The sequence below is a fragment of the Notamacropus eugenii genome, chromosome 2 (assembly GCF_028372415.1).
Source record: "Notamacropus eugenii isolate mMacEug1 chromosome 2, mMacEug1.pri_v2, whole genome shotgun sequence".
Lineage (NCBI taxonomy): Eukaryota > Metazoa > Chordata > Mammalia > Diprotodontia > Macropodidae > Notamacropus > Notamacropus eugenii.
Window position 1 is genome coordinate 523,289,759 of NC_092873.1, and position 17,014 is coordinate 523,306,772.

Below are 17,014 nucleotides of genomic sequence, written 5' to 3' on the forward strand. Positions count from 1 at the left end.
ATTATCACTTCCTGCAAAAGTTTAAGTGATGTTAAACATTTCCCACAGTGAAGGAGGCCAGAATAGTCCAGAAACCTCCTCAGCCAGTGTGGGAAAATTTTATGGCATTGTTTGAACCCTATGTGCCTGAGAAACCAGACCTGTTGCTTAGAGACCAGATTACTTTAATGCTTAACTCAGAATCTAGATTATACTGACCAGAAACCCAGTCTGAGGCAAAGATTGATGCAAGGAATGTAAGGGGAGTTTTGTCTCATTATACATCTCACTCAACCTATGTATCTTATGGGGAAATTGCCTCCATGCTGGCCAATCAGCTACTGTTTCCTTGCTCCTTTGTTTGAACTCTATATGATGTATAACCTCCAGACATTTGGGGTAGTGGCCACCCCTTTTGTTTGCTCTCCCCTTTGCTGAATGACTTAATAAACCTCTTTCTAAATTATTCCAGTTATGGATTTTGTTTTTAACTATGACCAGCATACATCAGGGAAAAGGGACAGAGGCCAAGTCACACAGAATATGGACACAAATGTATTTGTGAAATACTGTGGAGCAGGATGGCAGAAGATAACAGGATGTTCCTCTTAAAACAATGAAAAGTAGCAGAAACAAAATGTGAGACCCAAATGGGCCATATTCTCCCAAGAACTTTCATGGGTGAATCTGGTAAGAGCTCTCTCTTACATCCCCAAATATGCCAATTGAAGTTAGGATTTCGTTTAATCAGGATTTCCCTGTGATGATGCAGACGGCAACCCATCCATGTCTGCACTTCCTAGGGAGTTCTCATCCTTGGTCTTCTAAAAGTTCATCACAGAGAGGTCCCCCAACTTGCTAGAGCCTCTCCTCTCCTCCCAGCATCATGAGGGTAATAGTGGAACACTCTCACTGTCCTACTGCCATACCTCACTCTGGCCATATGGTTAGCCTGTCTTCTCATCCTGTTCCTTCATGGCATCCTTTACTCCTGTTTTTCTTCAGAATTCTTTATTGGTTATATTTTGTAACCTGATTGTGCCTACCATTTGTCTCTCAATGACTCTCTGTGTCATACCAGTCTTTAGTTCTCTGGAGGCAGGGATGTTTCATGTCTTTCTGCCAAGTAGCAGCCCAGGGTAAAATGCTGGTATTGAAAATATAACAAAAAAAAAAAGGGAAAGAAAACATGGCCTTATAGGATCATAGAATCATAGCTTTAGAGTTGGAAGGGACCTACAAGGTCATCAAGTCCAATTTTGTCATTTTATAGATGAAGAAATTGAGGCTGACCGAAATTAAGTGACTTTCTTAGGGTCACTCAGTAAGAATATTCAGGAGAATTTGAACTCAGGGTCTTCTTGACTCCAAGTCTAGTACCTTTGCTTTAGTGAGAAGATTGGGCTTTGCAATTTCGCAGAATCAATCCAATCCGCTCTCATCCCTTTCCTTTTCAACTCTGGGTCCAACTCATTGTCTATCTGTATTGTGTCTCCCAGATATATGAACTGTTGGATAAGCTCTATACTGTGTTCATCTAAGTGAGTGTTGGAATCTGGGCCATAGACATTTTCCCTCTACTTGGTCTTTCTTATGTGGATAGATAGGTTAAATTCCTTTGAATGCTTATGGATCTCTTCTTGGAGGCTGGATATAGTCAACCCAATGTCATCCTAAAATAAGATTATCCAGAGGAAGTTAGCATCCGCAGAGTTCCTTAGTCTGGATTCTGTACTGGATCTCTGTCATCATAGTGGTGAGTACCTTTGGGGGAGATATGTCTTTTATGACTCTTTGGATCTTTATTATTGGAAGATCATTGAACAGGGTCATTTCTATTGCTACATCACCCAAGGATTCTTGAATGATGTTGATATATGAATGGGATACAGCTTGTTGTAAAAAAACCTGTAAGCTGTCACTTAGTTCTAGCAAATCAAATGCTTTTCCATAATTGGCAAATAATAAGTGCAACGAGACCTTCTTTTCCCTATGCCGTTCAAGTAAATGTCAGATGGTAAAGCTGTGGGCCATTGTTGACATCAGTGGTGGCTGTTTGCTTGTTCTTTGCTAATGCCCTCGTAGAGGATGCTCATCATTTATGTAGAGTTGACTGTCATTAAGCTTTTATATAGATGGAAGAGTAGGCATCCAGGCTGGCAGTTATTGAGATTCCCTTGCTCACCATTTTTTGAATGTTAGTAATGTCCCAGATTTGTCCAACAATTGGTATTTTCTCCTTGAGATACCTTATATATCAGACCCTCAGTGACTTTATCATTATCACCTCCACTATGGATCTGCTCTGTCCATGTGCTCCAGTATGGTTGATTTTTCCATCTTTGTACTCTTTACTGCCATTTTTACATTCTCTGTTAATACTGCAGGACTGTGATGTTAGGTTCCAAGGGTGGTGGCTCTGTGGTCCTTGAAGGAGAAAATAATTTGTCAAAATGGTTTTTATGGTTATTTTCCATTCTTTTCTTCTTGAATATCCCTCTGGATGACTGTGCCTAGTTGTCTATCTTATCAAGGTTTCTTTAAATTGATTTTTATCTTCTATTGTTTCTCCCTGCTTTATGGATTATATTGCTTAGAATCATCCATTATTTTCCTTCATAAGATTTTACAGACAAGTTTACATTTGTGCTTGGTATTACCTTTGGCAGGCATCTTGCTCTCCTCCTATCTCCCCAACCCCTTTCCCCCCCAATCAGCTCTTCCTTATAGTTTTTAGTTTCTTTCTGTTTGAATCTCTTTGGGACCTGAATTTCCTTGTCCCTTTATAGATAACCCACAAGATATAACCAAGTTTCTTTGGTTCAGTGAATCAGACTGACTTCCTATTACATCTAAGGAGGTGATTGATTCTTGTTCAAACTAGTGAACAATCAAGATGTGATCTCACCTAATAAATGCATCAGAACCTGCTTTAGGTGGGCTTGGGTGATTTGATTAATTGGCCTCAGCCTTGCACTGACAATGAGCAGGGTCAAAGAACCATGGGAAAAGGATCCAGAACATGACTTCACTGCAATACTTGAAGGTCGGTATCATTCTCTCCCCTCCCCTCCTCCCCACAGTCTGCTCCAGGGCCAGGATAGACATCTCAGATTGTTTTAGTTCTTCCTCATACAGCATAGTCTCCCATCTGCCCATCATGATGGTTGCCTTCCTCTAGATATTTTCCAGTTTATCAATGTCCTTTCTAAAATAATGCCCTCACCATACTCCAGAGGCTGACCGAAAGAGACCCACTCCAACTTTCTCATTTTGTAGATGAAGGTCCAGAAAAGAATGAGGCCCAAAGAAGTTTGAGGATTTGACTTTTCATAGCAACCAAGTGAGGGGCTATCTTGAAGCTTGTAGGGAGTAGGTGTATGTGCAACAGATGCAGTAGGACCATCAAGAAGTCAACCTTTGCTCATTACATGGAGAAATTCTATGTATAACTGGACTAGGGCCAAGAATCTAGCTTGTCCCAACAGATTCGATAGGAATAGGTAGGGCCCTCATGGAGACAAGAGGGAACTCTAAAACTATGTCCATAGTTTCTAATTATCTAATTATTCTAATTAAGTAAGCTGGAAGACTTCCCTGCATTGTGATACATTCTCTTTCTACAGATCCTAAAGAGTGCTTTGCCAGGAAGTCTTCGGGCCCATGAGAGTGCTCTACCACAAGTGCTGTCAGATGGTTAAGGCTGGCCTAAGGTCCCAGGTTTCTCTCTACTGTAAATGGGGCCAGGAGGAGTTGGCTGGAAGGTATCATCAATGAATATCAGAAATGAGTCTGACATTAGGTCTGTTACATGGATGTGATATTTGAGAGTAGAGCTAGGCAGGTAACTGGGATTAATCACCAAAAGGTAAATACCAAGAAATCTGATCAAAGGGATGGGTAAGAGTGTGTCAGGGGGTTAGGATGTAAAAGTAGGTGAAAAGAGAGTCAGGGAATCCTTGGGTACCATGAGAGGAAGTCACAGGCAGACATCAATGCTAGGGAAAGAGTGGAAGCAAGTTTGGGCCAACTAAAGAATCTGAGAGAACAGAAAAATGGGTCAAAGTCACAGGATTTATAGCTGGAAAGGACCGTGGAGATCAGCTGGGTTAGCTCCCTTATTTCATACATGAGCAAGCAAAGGTTTGGAAAAGACAGACAGCTTGTTTGAGGTCAGATATCTACTAAAGAAGCAATGAGGTATAACATTCAGGAACAGCTGCTGGACCCAGAGGGCTTGGGATACTGTGCCCACTCCATCACCACTAAGGGAACCATCTGCTCTGGACCCACACAGGCAGTCTGGATCAGATTTAGCACTTGAGCACTTGGCCTCTAATGAAAATCAGTCTAGGATTTCTTCTCTCATAATCTTTGGCTTGTTAAACCATCACCCTGGCACCCCTGGGACAAATGATTTAAAGCTTAGGGTCAGGGTCACATCTAGGGTTTCCCCAAAGGGGAAGAAGAAAGATTCTTACCACACAAATTAGATTTTATTTACTATGCTTAAAGGGAATGCTAAATACTTATAAGCAGGCATTTGACGAATACTTCAAACAAGATGAATAACTTAATTTTTAACTACCGTTACAGTCTGCTAGGGGGTTGATATTCAGACCTCATTGGCTCATAAGAGAATCTGTGGGATCACTGATTAGGCATCTTACATTTCACCTTGGGTTTGCTCTGTCCAAACAGCTTCCAGTATGTGTTGTTGGACCAATCAGTGGTGGTCCTCTCTAATAGCACTGTGGTAATTTCCTCTCAGTGCTCTTCAGCTCTGATCTTTTGGTAGTAAGAATCTCTCAGACTCATAAGCTCAGCTCCAAACCTGGACATATACGTCCTAGAAGAGATACTCTTCCTCTTCCTCCTCCAGTGTTCCGCTCAGGGTAGGTATACTCCATGCCCAAAAGCTGCCTTTTTTCCTCTGGATTTACTGGCTACATTTCTTGCTCAGAGATCAAGCCTTAAACCCAATTCACTCTGGAGCTCATAGACTGGACAAGTTCCCACCCACCTGGCACAGAGTGGATTTAAATACTAAATAGTAATTGTTTCTCTCTTACCCAAGAACCCTCAGGGTCTTCTCCTCCCAGTTTGATTTTTTTTTTAATTAAAAGGGCCATGCCTTGAAAAACTATTTAGAGAAAACTATTCATTGAATGGGTGTATCTCACTCCAAGTGAAAATTCTATAAGATCTAGGCCTGAAAGGGCCAGAGTCTCACATTTTATCTGGGGCCATCTCTAGCCATCTTGATGAATATCGGGCCACTGGATCCAGATAGCTCAGGAGAAGAAAGCGAGGTTGATGACCTTGCACAGCCCTCCCTCACTCAAATCAAAGTCAACTGCAAGTCATGTCATCATCTTGATGTCATGGTCCTCTTCAAGAATGAAGGACAAACACAGCAACAGCAACAACTCAGTCATCTCAGCTCAGGGAAGTACAAACACAAGAGGGTCAGCCCAAATCTGGGCTCTGCTTTTCTAGGCAGAAAGTGTCATTTAGCTGCCATATTGACAAAACCTCATGGAGGACCGCACAAGGCCATAGGGCAAGATGCCCTTCCACAGTCTCTCTCTGGAAGTGCCTTGACTCAGTTCAGACATAATTCACTCCAGCAGGATCATGGTGTTTTTCCTTTTAAGTATCTGCTGAATCATTAACTCTTCAGTCAAAAATAAAGATGGTATCCTTTATCATGTGGAAGCCTTTTAGCCCTAAGTCACACATGGTCAGAAGCAGGACACAAAGTCCCCATGTGGACTCCTGGGACCAGGAATGTCATTTTTCAGCTGGCTCCCTAGAGAAGCAAGAGGTCTTATGCCATGACCCCTAGAGGTAGCCTCTGCTACAGTAAGATCAAAGCTTCAGAGATTGGGAGCTGAAGAGATCTCAAGAGGCCGTCTAATCCAGCCCTTTCATTTTACAGATGAGGAAATAGGCACAGGGAGGTGACTGGCATACAATGTAATGCAAGTAATAAGTGGCAAAATTTGGATTTGAATTCAGGTCCTGTGACTCTAAGTTCAGCATTCTGAAAAATGAGTGAGCATGTATATTGCCTTTTATGTTGCAGGAACTGTGCTAAGTCTTTTACAAATATCCTCTTATTGGATCCTCACAATAACTCGTCTAGGTAGGTGCTGTTTTACATTTTACAGTTGAGGAAATTGAGGCAGATTAGTGAAGTGACTTGGATAGGGTAGCATAGCTATTAAGTGTCAAAGACTGGATTTGTACTCAGCTCTTCCTGACTCCAGGCCCAGTATACCTTCCTGTGCTATCTACTGGGAGTCTGGAGCCTTGGGTTTGAATCTTGCTCCTATGCTCAAGGGTGTGCTGGCACATCCTTAAGTTCATTTTGCTTAGAACTAATAACCCTCTTAATATATCCCCTCTCTAATTTCCCCCACACTTCTCCCTTTTTCCTGCTGAGTGGAAAGGATTTTTGAACCCAACAGTGTGTGTGTGCGTGTGTGCGCGCGTGCATGTATTCTTCCTTCTTTTGATCAGTTCAGAGAAGACAGGTATCAGCCACTCTCATTTACCTTTTCCTCCTTGTTTGTATAAATGTCTATTTCTGCACCCTGATTATGTGATCATAAGCTTCCTTTCCTTTTCTCCCCAGTATAATTCTCTTCACTTTCCTTTCCATTTTTTCTTAAGATTATCAAGACATAATAGGATGATTCCCAAGCCTTGTCTAATTTAACTTTTTCTATGAATCCTGATGATGAGAAAGTTCAGAGGGGCACATGTATCATCTCCCCATATTTGAATGTAATCAGTTTATCCTTATTTATTCCTTTATCATTTTTCATTCACATTTCCTTTTATGCTTCTCTTTACTCCTGTGTTTGAACTGCAAAGTTTCTACACAGCTTTGGTCTTTTCATCAGGAATGTTTGGAAGTCCTCTATTTCATTAAAGATCCATTCCCACCCCACACCTCCTTGCTCCAACATTATACTCAGTTTTGCTGTGTAAGTTATTCTTGGCTATAAGTCCATATCCTTTTCCTTCTAGAATGTTGTATTCCAAGTTCTATGCTCCTTTATAATGGTGGCAGCTAAATCATGTGTGATCCTGTTGGTGACTTCTCCATTCTTGAATTCTTTCTTTCTGGCTGCTTGAAGTAATTTTTTCTTGACTGGGGAAACAATGAATTTTGACTGTGATGTTCCTGGAAGATTACATTTTGGCATTTCTTTTAGGAGGTGAACCGTGGATTCTTTTTATTTCTACTTTGCTTTCTGGTTTTAAGAGATCTTGATAAATTTCTTTTAAGATTTCCTAAAATAATATGTTTAGGTTACTTTTTAGGTCATGGCATTTTGGTAGTCCAGTGATTCTTAAATTTTTTTCTCTTTGGCTTTTTCCATGTCGGTTGTTTTTGGTATGAGATACTTTATATTTTCTTTCATTTCTTTGAGCCCTTTTGACTTTGTTTTATTATTTTTCATTGCCTCATGAAATCATTGGCTTCTACATGGTCCATTCTAATTTTCAAGGAATTTGTTATTTGAGCAAGGTTTTGTACCTTATGCCACACTTAATTTCCTTTCCAATTTTTCTTCTCTAACTCTTGTTTCTTACCTAGTTTTTCTTCTAGCACTCTCATTCTATTTATTTTTTAAAAGCCATTTTAAGCTCTTTTTAAAAACACTCATTCCATTTCCTCCAGGAATTCTAGTTGAATCTGTGCCCAAGTTGTGTTTTCTCTGAGGCTTTGCTCACAGATATTTTAGAATCATTCTCTTCTTCTGGGTTTGTCCCTTGAGTGTCCCTACTGCCGTGATAGCTCATCATGGTAGGGTTCTTGTTTTGTTTGCCTATTTTTACAGTTTGATTCCAGACGTTGCACTTGATGTGAGGACTAGACTCTGTCACACTTCTGGAGGGAAAGTCTGGCATGACGTCATTGCTGCTGGGCTATTGGGAGTATTGGGGTTTCGACTGTTGTCTCATTCTAGAATCCCACGGACAGGTCCAGGACTTTCAAGCTTTCTTCACTGTTCCCCCAAGGAGTTCTGATCTAGGGACAAATCTGATTACTATTCCTCCCCTACCCTCATGCATTCTGTAAGTTCCCAGTCTGGGTTTGGGTCTGTGTGAGCCTAGAGTTCTTCTAGACTCTGCCCTGATCAGTAAGATGGAAAACTCAGTTGGTTTAAAGTGGCAGAATTGTAGGTCTGAGTTTCTTGCCCTGGTTATTCCTCTGTAGGCTGGGGTCTGAACTGTTGCTGCTGGCTTCTGAACATCCTTCTTTCTAGATGCCCTGACCAGGACTTCTCCATCTAGGAAAGGCAACACCATTGCCTACCTGTGGCATGTGCAGGTCCCCAGCTCTGGATCTATGTTGCAGGAGAGGTAGTAGGGCAACAAGGCCACCACTTGGCCCCTGTCCTCTTTGCAGAGTTCTAGTATGGGTCTACTGGTGCCCCATAGTAGGGGTCTGGGACCTCCTTTGTGTTAGAGTACAGACTGTTCCTGGGTATTGGCATGTTCTACACGCTACGTGCACCTGCCCTCACTCTTTCACTAGTGCTTCCAAACCTCTCCGTCTGCATTCTTATGCCAACTTGGGTTGGACAATGGACTCGTGGTTTTTTCTGGATTTCTGCATCAGGATTCAGTCTGGTGCATTTTATAGATCTGTTTGGAGAGGTTACAGATGGGAGCTCCACTGCGTCGCTTCCTTCTATTTCACCATCTTGGCTCTGCCTGTAGTAGTTACTCTCAGAATAGCAGTTTGAGCACTGACTGGTATCCTGGGATTCATAAGAACAAACAAACATTCTCTCCCAGTTCTAAGAGTGATTTGGACTATCATGATATTTGAGGTGGATGAGTCATGCTAGGTAGTTCTAAAAAAGACCTCACAGACTTTTAGAAAACAGAGGGGAAGGATCAGGAAGACTGTACTCCCAGCCCTGCGTGGGACTGAATTAAAAAGAAAGCCTTAGTGGCTCAGGCGCAGCAACTGAAAGAAGAAATTGAAAGGAGAGCAGAACTGTGGTAGAGAGGGAAGATGTTCATACAGCCTATCGTTTCTGTGCAAGTATTTTGGAAGAGAGGACCCAGGTTGGAGTCAGATTTCCCTCTTCAAAGACTGAGTGAAACTCCCCAAAGGCCTATTCTTTCCCCAACTTCTCCTCCTGCTTGTCCAGTAGCAGATGCAGTAACATACTCTGTTTGCTTCTTTTACTTACATGATTTTCTGGATCTTTATTTTTGCTTCACATATAAAGAGGCCAATGGGTAATTGGAGATACACAGAAATTTAAGTTTGGGCAGAGATCCAAATGAATGTTAGGAAATTTTACCATCTGGGGGTTATGAGCTATTGTGACTATACCAATAACTTTTCATTTGATATAAAGTCCATAAACAGCAAAGGTCCAAGTGAAACCAAAGGCCTTTTTTTCCCTCCTAGCCCCCAAATGAGCTGTTGTAATAGAGAGTGGTTGATTATATCTCTAGAGAGAAAGGAAGTCGGTGATCCTAAATCACCTCCCAAGGAAAGGGTATATGTAAGACCTAAGAAGGATTCAGTTCTATGTCCCTACAAGAGGAAGAAGAAGGAGAAAGGATAATGTGTTGGTCAGCCGGCTCTACTCTCCACAGCAATGCCTGGCACTACTATAGTGTGATGGTGAAGTCATGTCTGTTTCTCCCTCCATTGAACAAATGTTCCCCACCAGGTTTCTTCCCTGTGGTTCCTGGATTTTCTGATGATAGTAGAGTTTCTTAACATATAAGGTAATTCCCATATTTTTCTTTACCTATTCTTTCTCTCTTTAAAAAAATTAGTATTTTATTTTTCCCCAGTCACATGTAAAAACTATTTTAACTTTCATTTTTAAAACTTTGGAGTTTGATATTCTCCCCCTTCCTCCTTCCCCACTCCATCCTTTCTCTTCAGAAAAAAGAATACCCTTCCAAAGCCATATCTGCATCATTGGTTTGATCGCTGAATCTCAATGATACCCACCTCCTTTGGTGAGGACCTCTAGTTTTTATGGTATAAGCTTTGGGGAATTTACCTTTAGACACATGAGGTCAAGGGCTTTATTTCTGCCTACTTTCTTGAATTGTGTTTCCTGTGAATTTTTGAGTGTCTCAAATGTTATTCATCTTCATTCACTATAGCTACCCTATATAGTATCTAGTTTGGGTCTTAGACATGTATTCCTTTCCTTAGGTTCTTCCATGACCTATGAGAACAGGTAGTATGGGATGCTGTCACCTTTCTCTCCAAAGGAGCAGGAGGTGAGCAGTGGAAAGTTAGGAGATAATTGGGTGAATAAGATAGAACACTTTACAGTTTGTTGCGATTTTATTTTATTATGTTTAATGAAACAATGTAACTCAAGAAAGTTAATTGCCTATGTATCACTTAGATGATTGGTCAACAACAGGAAATTTCCTAGAGGTGGCATGGGGGCTAGAACCATAGAGGAGCCCATATTTTAATAATCCTTGGCCATTCATAGCTTAACACTGGATTCATTCAGAGCCCAGGTCAGCAAACTCTTTGAAGCTAAGGGGTTTGTTAGGGCTTCACCGCTTGGGCCTGCACCAAGCTGGGTTATTTTGTATGAGTCAGGGCAGACGGGACCTTAGGGATGGTGCTGGAGTAACATGCCATCTGCTGGGGGAAATTATAAAATTAAACTCTCCTACTGGTTAAATGTAAAGTAACATTCTTTCTTTGTCTAGGTCAATAGAAAGCAGGATACTGACCCTGTGGCCTGCTCACACCAGCATAGGACCCTCTCACCACAGCCACAAAAGACATTGTACCTGTTTCCTACACTCGGTTCCCAGGCTTGCTCTTCTGGCCCAGACTTGAGGGCATAGGTCTTCTACCCTCTCCACCTTCTTCCTTCCTCTTCTGCGTTGAACCTTTACCTTTAGGCTCTTCTTTGGTCTTTAGAGAAATCAAGGTCTTTCCTTTGTGAACCTTTTACCTTTTGGTTGCTGCTGTCCTGGGTTCAAAAGTCAAGTCAACAAGTATTTATTAAGCTCTACTATATTCCAGGTACTGTGCCAAGCATTGGAGACACACAGAAAGGAAAAACAACATTTCTTGCCCTTGAGGAGCTAATAATGGGGGTGGGGGGAGAGGAGATAAAATGGAAACAATTATGAACAGGTAAGACATAGGAAGGATAAGTTGGAGATAATCAGAACTACCTCCATCATCAACTTCAGTCAGTCAATATGCATCGAATGACCGCCTCCTGTGTGCTGGGCAGTAGAAGTACAAACACAAAAGTGAAGGAGGCCCTGACCCCAGGGAGCTTCAGCTCTACTAGGACAAGACTCCTTAACCTGGGCTCCGAGAATCCTCCCTCCCTCCTCTGTCTCTGTCTCTCTCTGCTCCCATTCCCTGCTTCCCTCTGTCTCTCTTAATTTATACAGATTCTACATATATATTATAAAATATATTATATATTATTGTCGTCCACTTGTGTCCAGCTCTCTGTGACCCCATTTTCTTGACAGAGATACTGCTGTGGCTTGCCATTTCCTTCTCTATCTCATTTTAGAGATGAGGAAACTGAGGCACACAGGGTGTCTTCCCCAAGGTCACACAGCTGGGAATCTTTCTGACTTCAGGCCCTACACACTCTCTATCTACTATGCTCTATACACTGTGCCACCTAGCTTCCTTATATGACATATATAATATTTTATGTAGAGAGATTTGGGTATATAATGTTATATGTAAATTTGTGTGTATTTTATGTCATATGTTACACATCATATATATAAAATCCATACAAATTTGTATATCTTTTAAAAAAGTTTTATACATACATTTGAAACTATTTCAATACAATTCATTTCCTTTGTAATTCTATGTATTTTATTTTGTCTTTAAAAACAATTCTGAAGAAGGCTCCATAGGCTTCGCTAGACTCCTAGAGTTCTATGACACAAAAAACGGTTAAGAAGCCCTGGACAAGGAGATACGTTATAAAGACAAATAGAATACAGTATAAACACAAAATAAATCTACACTAATGGGAGGTACGCACAATAGGGGAACCAAAAAAGGCCTCTCAGTTGGTTGAAAATTAAAAACTTACATAGAACAAGAGAAAATGGTTCTGCTTCCATGAAATATGCCTACACACCTGATATAAATTCCAAGTTTAATGAATTAGTGGAGAATGATTCAACTTCCTAAGTTCATTTTGGAAAAGACTTTGAGTTCTTGAGATAAGTAATACTATATTTGTACAATGTATACACAACTAAACAACAAATTCTCTTACCTTGAACGGATAGAGCCTGGGACATTATGGTTAATCAAATACTTGCTTACAGTGAATCGTTAGTTATTGGCTGACTCTACCTAACCTGGTTAATTGGTCTACTGAAAATATAACATTTTACGTAAAACAACATCATAGGGAGCCATTATTTTCACAGTAATAATGTTGTAAATGGGAGATACGTTTAGAAGCTACCGCAATTCCTAGGACAATGATTTTCAATTTGTTTTTATAGGAAGCTAAGTCTTTCAGAAGGAGCCATACAGCTGGGTGAGGGAGAAGATGGCTACTTCTCTCATAGGCAAGACACCAGAAGTATGGAGACTTCTCTTGTGAACTTACCAGAGGATCCTTGAGGTGTGCGGTGCTGGGGTGGGCATTTATATAGTGAGGTTTGCAAAGTTCTTGAGATCTGCAGTGCCTGGGGATATCCTTAGGTCCCAAGGCAGTCCTACAAAGCTCTTCCAGGCTCCATGCACAGAGCGGGTCTACATCCCTTAACACTGTGGGACAGGAGCTCCTGCCTGGGCATTTACAGTAATAGCTGGAGAATGCAATTAGTTCCACACAAAGGCATTTCTTGAGACGGCTCAATAAGAAAAGCCCCAGTAAAATCTTTTCTAGTGACATTTCCCCTGTAAATCTAGAGTTCATTCTCCAGCCAATTCACCCAGCTCCAAGGGGAGGAGTGAGCACCCACAGAGACCACATGCAGAGAGATTTCTCCATGTAGGGAACACGTATGAGCCAGGTGCACACAAACAGGGTCACACATAGGAGGGCCATGGCCAGGACAAGCATGGGGAATATCACTCAAATTTCCAGGGAATCAGGGATGCTCCAGGACTCTAGTGACATTAGAACATGTGACTTTTGCTCCCCACCAGTCTCTGCTAGATGCTGCACAGCCAGACACAGTTGCTTCTAAATGCTGCATGGCTGGAGTCTCTCCTGGCTCCAGTTTTGGCTCAGTTGGAATCCTTGACCTTTTCCTCAAGGGAGGGGACTGCCATGCTCCCAGCTCCTCCATAGCTGAGAGCTCAGCTCTCTTCTAAGATTAAGAAACGCTTTTGCCTTGGCACTGGGAGAAGCTTCCCCCCTCTTCCTCCCTCAGAGGTTCAGCTACTGCTTCTTCATCTTCCCAGCAGGATCTTCTCAGCACCTGGTGTCAATCTCTTTAGAAAAAATGAATAGTGTTATTTCAGCTGCCCACGCTCCTCCTCACCCTCCAGGTTACCTTGTCTTTGTACATGTTTTATATACATCGATGTAACCATCAGAGGGCTGCTTTTGTGAGCAGGGCTCCTGGAAAAATGGCAACCAGTCAGCCATGGCCCAGGAAAGCTCCTCTATGCACATCAGAGGCCTCGGAACACTGCCCACTAGCCCCTCATAGTTTTGGTAAAGCCCGCCTGCCCCCAGACTACTGTCTCAGCCTTGGCCGCATCACAGGAAACCTCAGGGTGCAAATGTGTCTACGGACACAAGTGGCAGCTTTGTGATCTGCTCTACAGTGCATCTTCTGACTCTGAGTTTATGTGAAGCCCAGGTTCAAAGAATCTTTAATCTGTCACAAAGAAATTCAATAGGGTCTTTCTCACTCTCTAATTGACTGCGACCTCCCTTCCATCCCCACCCCTTCCAGCTTGAGCTGATGGAGAACATCTTTTATTCCTTTATTGGGAGGGTTAAGTACCAAGTAACCCTGCTATATGTCCATGTTGATTCTCCTCTTAAAATGTCAAATCTTGGAAAGGAAGGGCCATTTTGCTTTTGCCTTCATATCTTCAGTGCTGGCACACAATAGAGTAGATACTTAATAAATGCTATTGGTTGATTGATGGATTGCTTCCTCTTCCTAGTTCAGGGCTTGGGACCCTTGTTCAAGGACCTCATGCTCACTTATGGTGATCATTCCATATACTTCCCATTTTCAGTTTTTGAAGATTAGATTACAAACAGGTAAAGGTTATTTGCCCAATAATTACCAAATGGCTCTAGAGGTTTCTCTGTTTTTAAATCTCAAGTGATTTTAATTCTCCCATGTAGATGAATGGGTAGAGAAAAAGTAAGCCAGGAAGCCAATGTCCCAGCTGCCTGCTTTTTGTCCTTTCAAAGGCAGATTTGGCCAAAGTGGGAAACTTCTTTGTTCCACATTTGGATATCTGTTATCTCATTTGGACCTTACGACCACCCTGTAAAGTTCTAGAAATATTGGGGTCATTTCCAGTAGTCCATGTGAGTCTATCTACAGTTGTTTTGATCAATATCTGGGTGCTGGACCCAGATGACTCTGGAGGAGAAAGTGAGGCTGGTGACCTTGCACAGCCCTGCCTCACTTAAATCCAAGTCAACTATAAACCATGTCATCATCTCCCTGATGTCATGGTCCTCTTTGAGAATGAAGGACAAACCATTCTTGAGCTAGAAACATCGTCCTTCCTATTTTAGAAATAAGGAAATCGGCATTCAGACTTGTTAAGGTTTTTGCCCAAGGTCACACAAGAGCAATTGCTAGAGGAAGGGGGCAGGGTCACTGATCTCTTCATTTTCTTCCTGTTTCCATGCACAGCATACCTTCCATTATACTTTACTAGTGGGGTTTGTCGAGTAGTTTCAGTGTCTGATTCTTCATGACCCCATTTGGGGTTTCTTGGCAAGGATATTGGAGTGGTTTGCCATCTCCTTCTCCAGATAATTTTATTGACAAGGAAACTGAGGCTGGCAAAGGTCAAATGACTTGCCCAGGGTAACACAGCTCCTGACTCCAGGCCCAGTGCTCTATCCATTGTGCCACCAGGAGAGCTGGTAGTGGAGAATAGGGCATTTCCGTGCATAATGCAGCTTGGGGATCTGGGGGGTAGCAGCCACCAACTTGTGCAGGAGAGATCAACAAGAACAAGGTCTTCCAAAGATGTTTGCCGAAACTAAGTGTGAAAGGTGAAGAATCCAGTAATATCCCAGAAGGCAGGTAAGAAGAGGGGCTACCTTTTTGTTTACCTTGAGAATCCTCAGAGAGTAATTATTATTTTCTATTTTATTAATAAAGAGTTGCTCATTAGGATCCAGGTTTTTATTTCCTCCTTTAGGGCCCAGACCCTGTGGAAAATCAGTCTGAAGGATGAGATCCATCTATGAGGGATGAGATTGCCCTCATCATTAGGGCAGGATCCCACCCAACTAGGAGACCTAGAGTGTAAACAGAATCTAGATGACTCTTGCCCTTAGGGAATAAGCCCATGTCTTTGCACCCTTCCACTGCAGTTTAGGGTGACTCAGCACATGAAGGAGTGGTTCTGTGTAGAGATGGATTCCTCTGTTCAGATCAGTGGAGGTGGTTGAATCTCATGTTAAAACCACATTCAAGTAGGAGCTGAAGACTTTCAGCTTACCTCATTTAAATATCCAACAATCATGGTTAATTTCTCTTGTCAGGGGCATTCTCTTTCAAAACAATATTTAAGGCATTCAGTATCTCCATTAGGGGTCTTTGGTTACCAAGAAAAACCACTGACCATCAATTTATTGATATTAGCTAGCCTAATTAATAAATTGATTACTAATTACCCAGAAACTCTGTCTCTTGGGTTTTTCATTCATCACACCTCTAACCTCTAATTAAAAATATTGTTAGAGATCAGGATTCTTACCTAAATTTGCAAATTGATTTTCAAGTATATCTATGCCTATGCCTTTGTATTTATATCCATGTTTACATCTATTTCCCTTTTCAGCGGGTCATTGGATCTGTTTTGTTTCCATATTTACTCTTCTAAAATAGCTATAAATAACTTTTTGCACAAAGAGGTCTTTTCTTTCCTTTTATGATATCTCAGCATTGCGGAAGTAGATTGAGTCCAGAAGCCATGGGTGTTCCCTAGGCCCTGACGATATCACCCAGGTCCTCTGTGTAAAGCCAGACCTTGACAACAAGCTAGAATAAAGCACTGCAGAGGGCAAACACCACCTGGCCTGGGCTGACCTTGAGCTAAATCCTTTTCATGTGTGATCAAAGTTTTGTCTTCAGATCCTTTTCAAACCCCAGCTCAAGGTCAGTCATAGCAAGGGACCATATTCCTGTTTCAACAGAAGTACAGGTTTACATAGAACAAATTCCTGGTTCCATCTGTGAAATTCCCATGGAATTGACACATTGTGTTGGCTGGGGTCCCAGGATGTAGACCCCATTCATGTCATTCTATATTCAGTTCATCTCCCCATGTTCCACCTCCAGGCAAAATCCCCAGTTCCAGAGATAGTGAGTTGTTAAACTGGGATTCTAAGGTCTTCTGACTGCAAACTTAGGTCCATTGCACCCAAATCCTCAAGCTGTTGTTCTCTCTTAAAAAGTTTAACTCTTACCTCCTTTCCTTTATGTTTTAGAAGGAACTAAAACAGGTGTGAGGCAGTCAGCTGGCTCAGTGGTTGGAGCACTGAGCCTGGAATCAAGATGACCTGAGTTCAAATGTGACCTCAGATACTTAGTAGCTATGGAATCCTAGGCAAGTCACTTAATCTCTCTTTTAATCCACTGGAGAAGCAAACCACTTCACTATCTTTGCTAAGAAAACCCCATAGAGAGTATGGTCCATGGGGTCATGAAGAGTTGGACAGGGCTAAACAACAAAAACAGGGGCGGAGCCAAGATGGTGGAGTAACAGCACTGACTAGAGTGCTCCCACCAAGCCCAGCCAAATACCTGTAAGAAATGGCTCTAAACAAATTCTGGAGCTGCA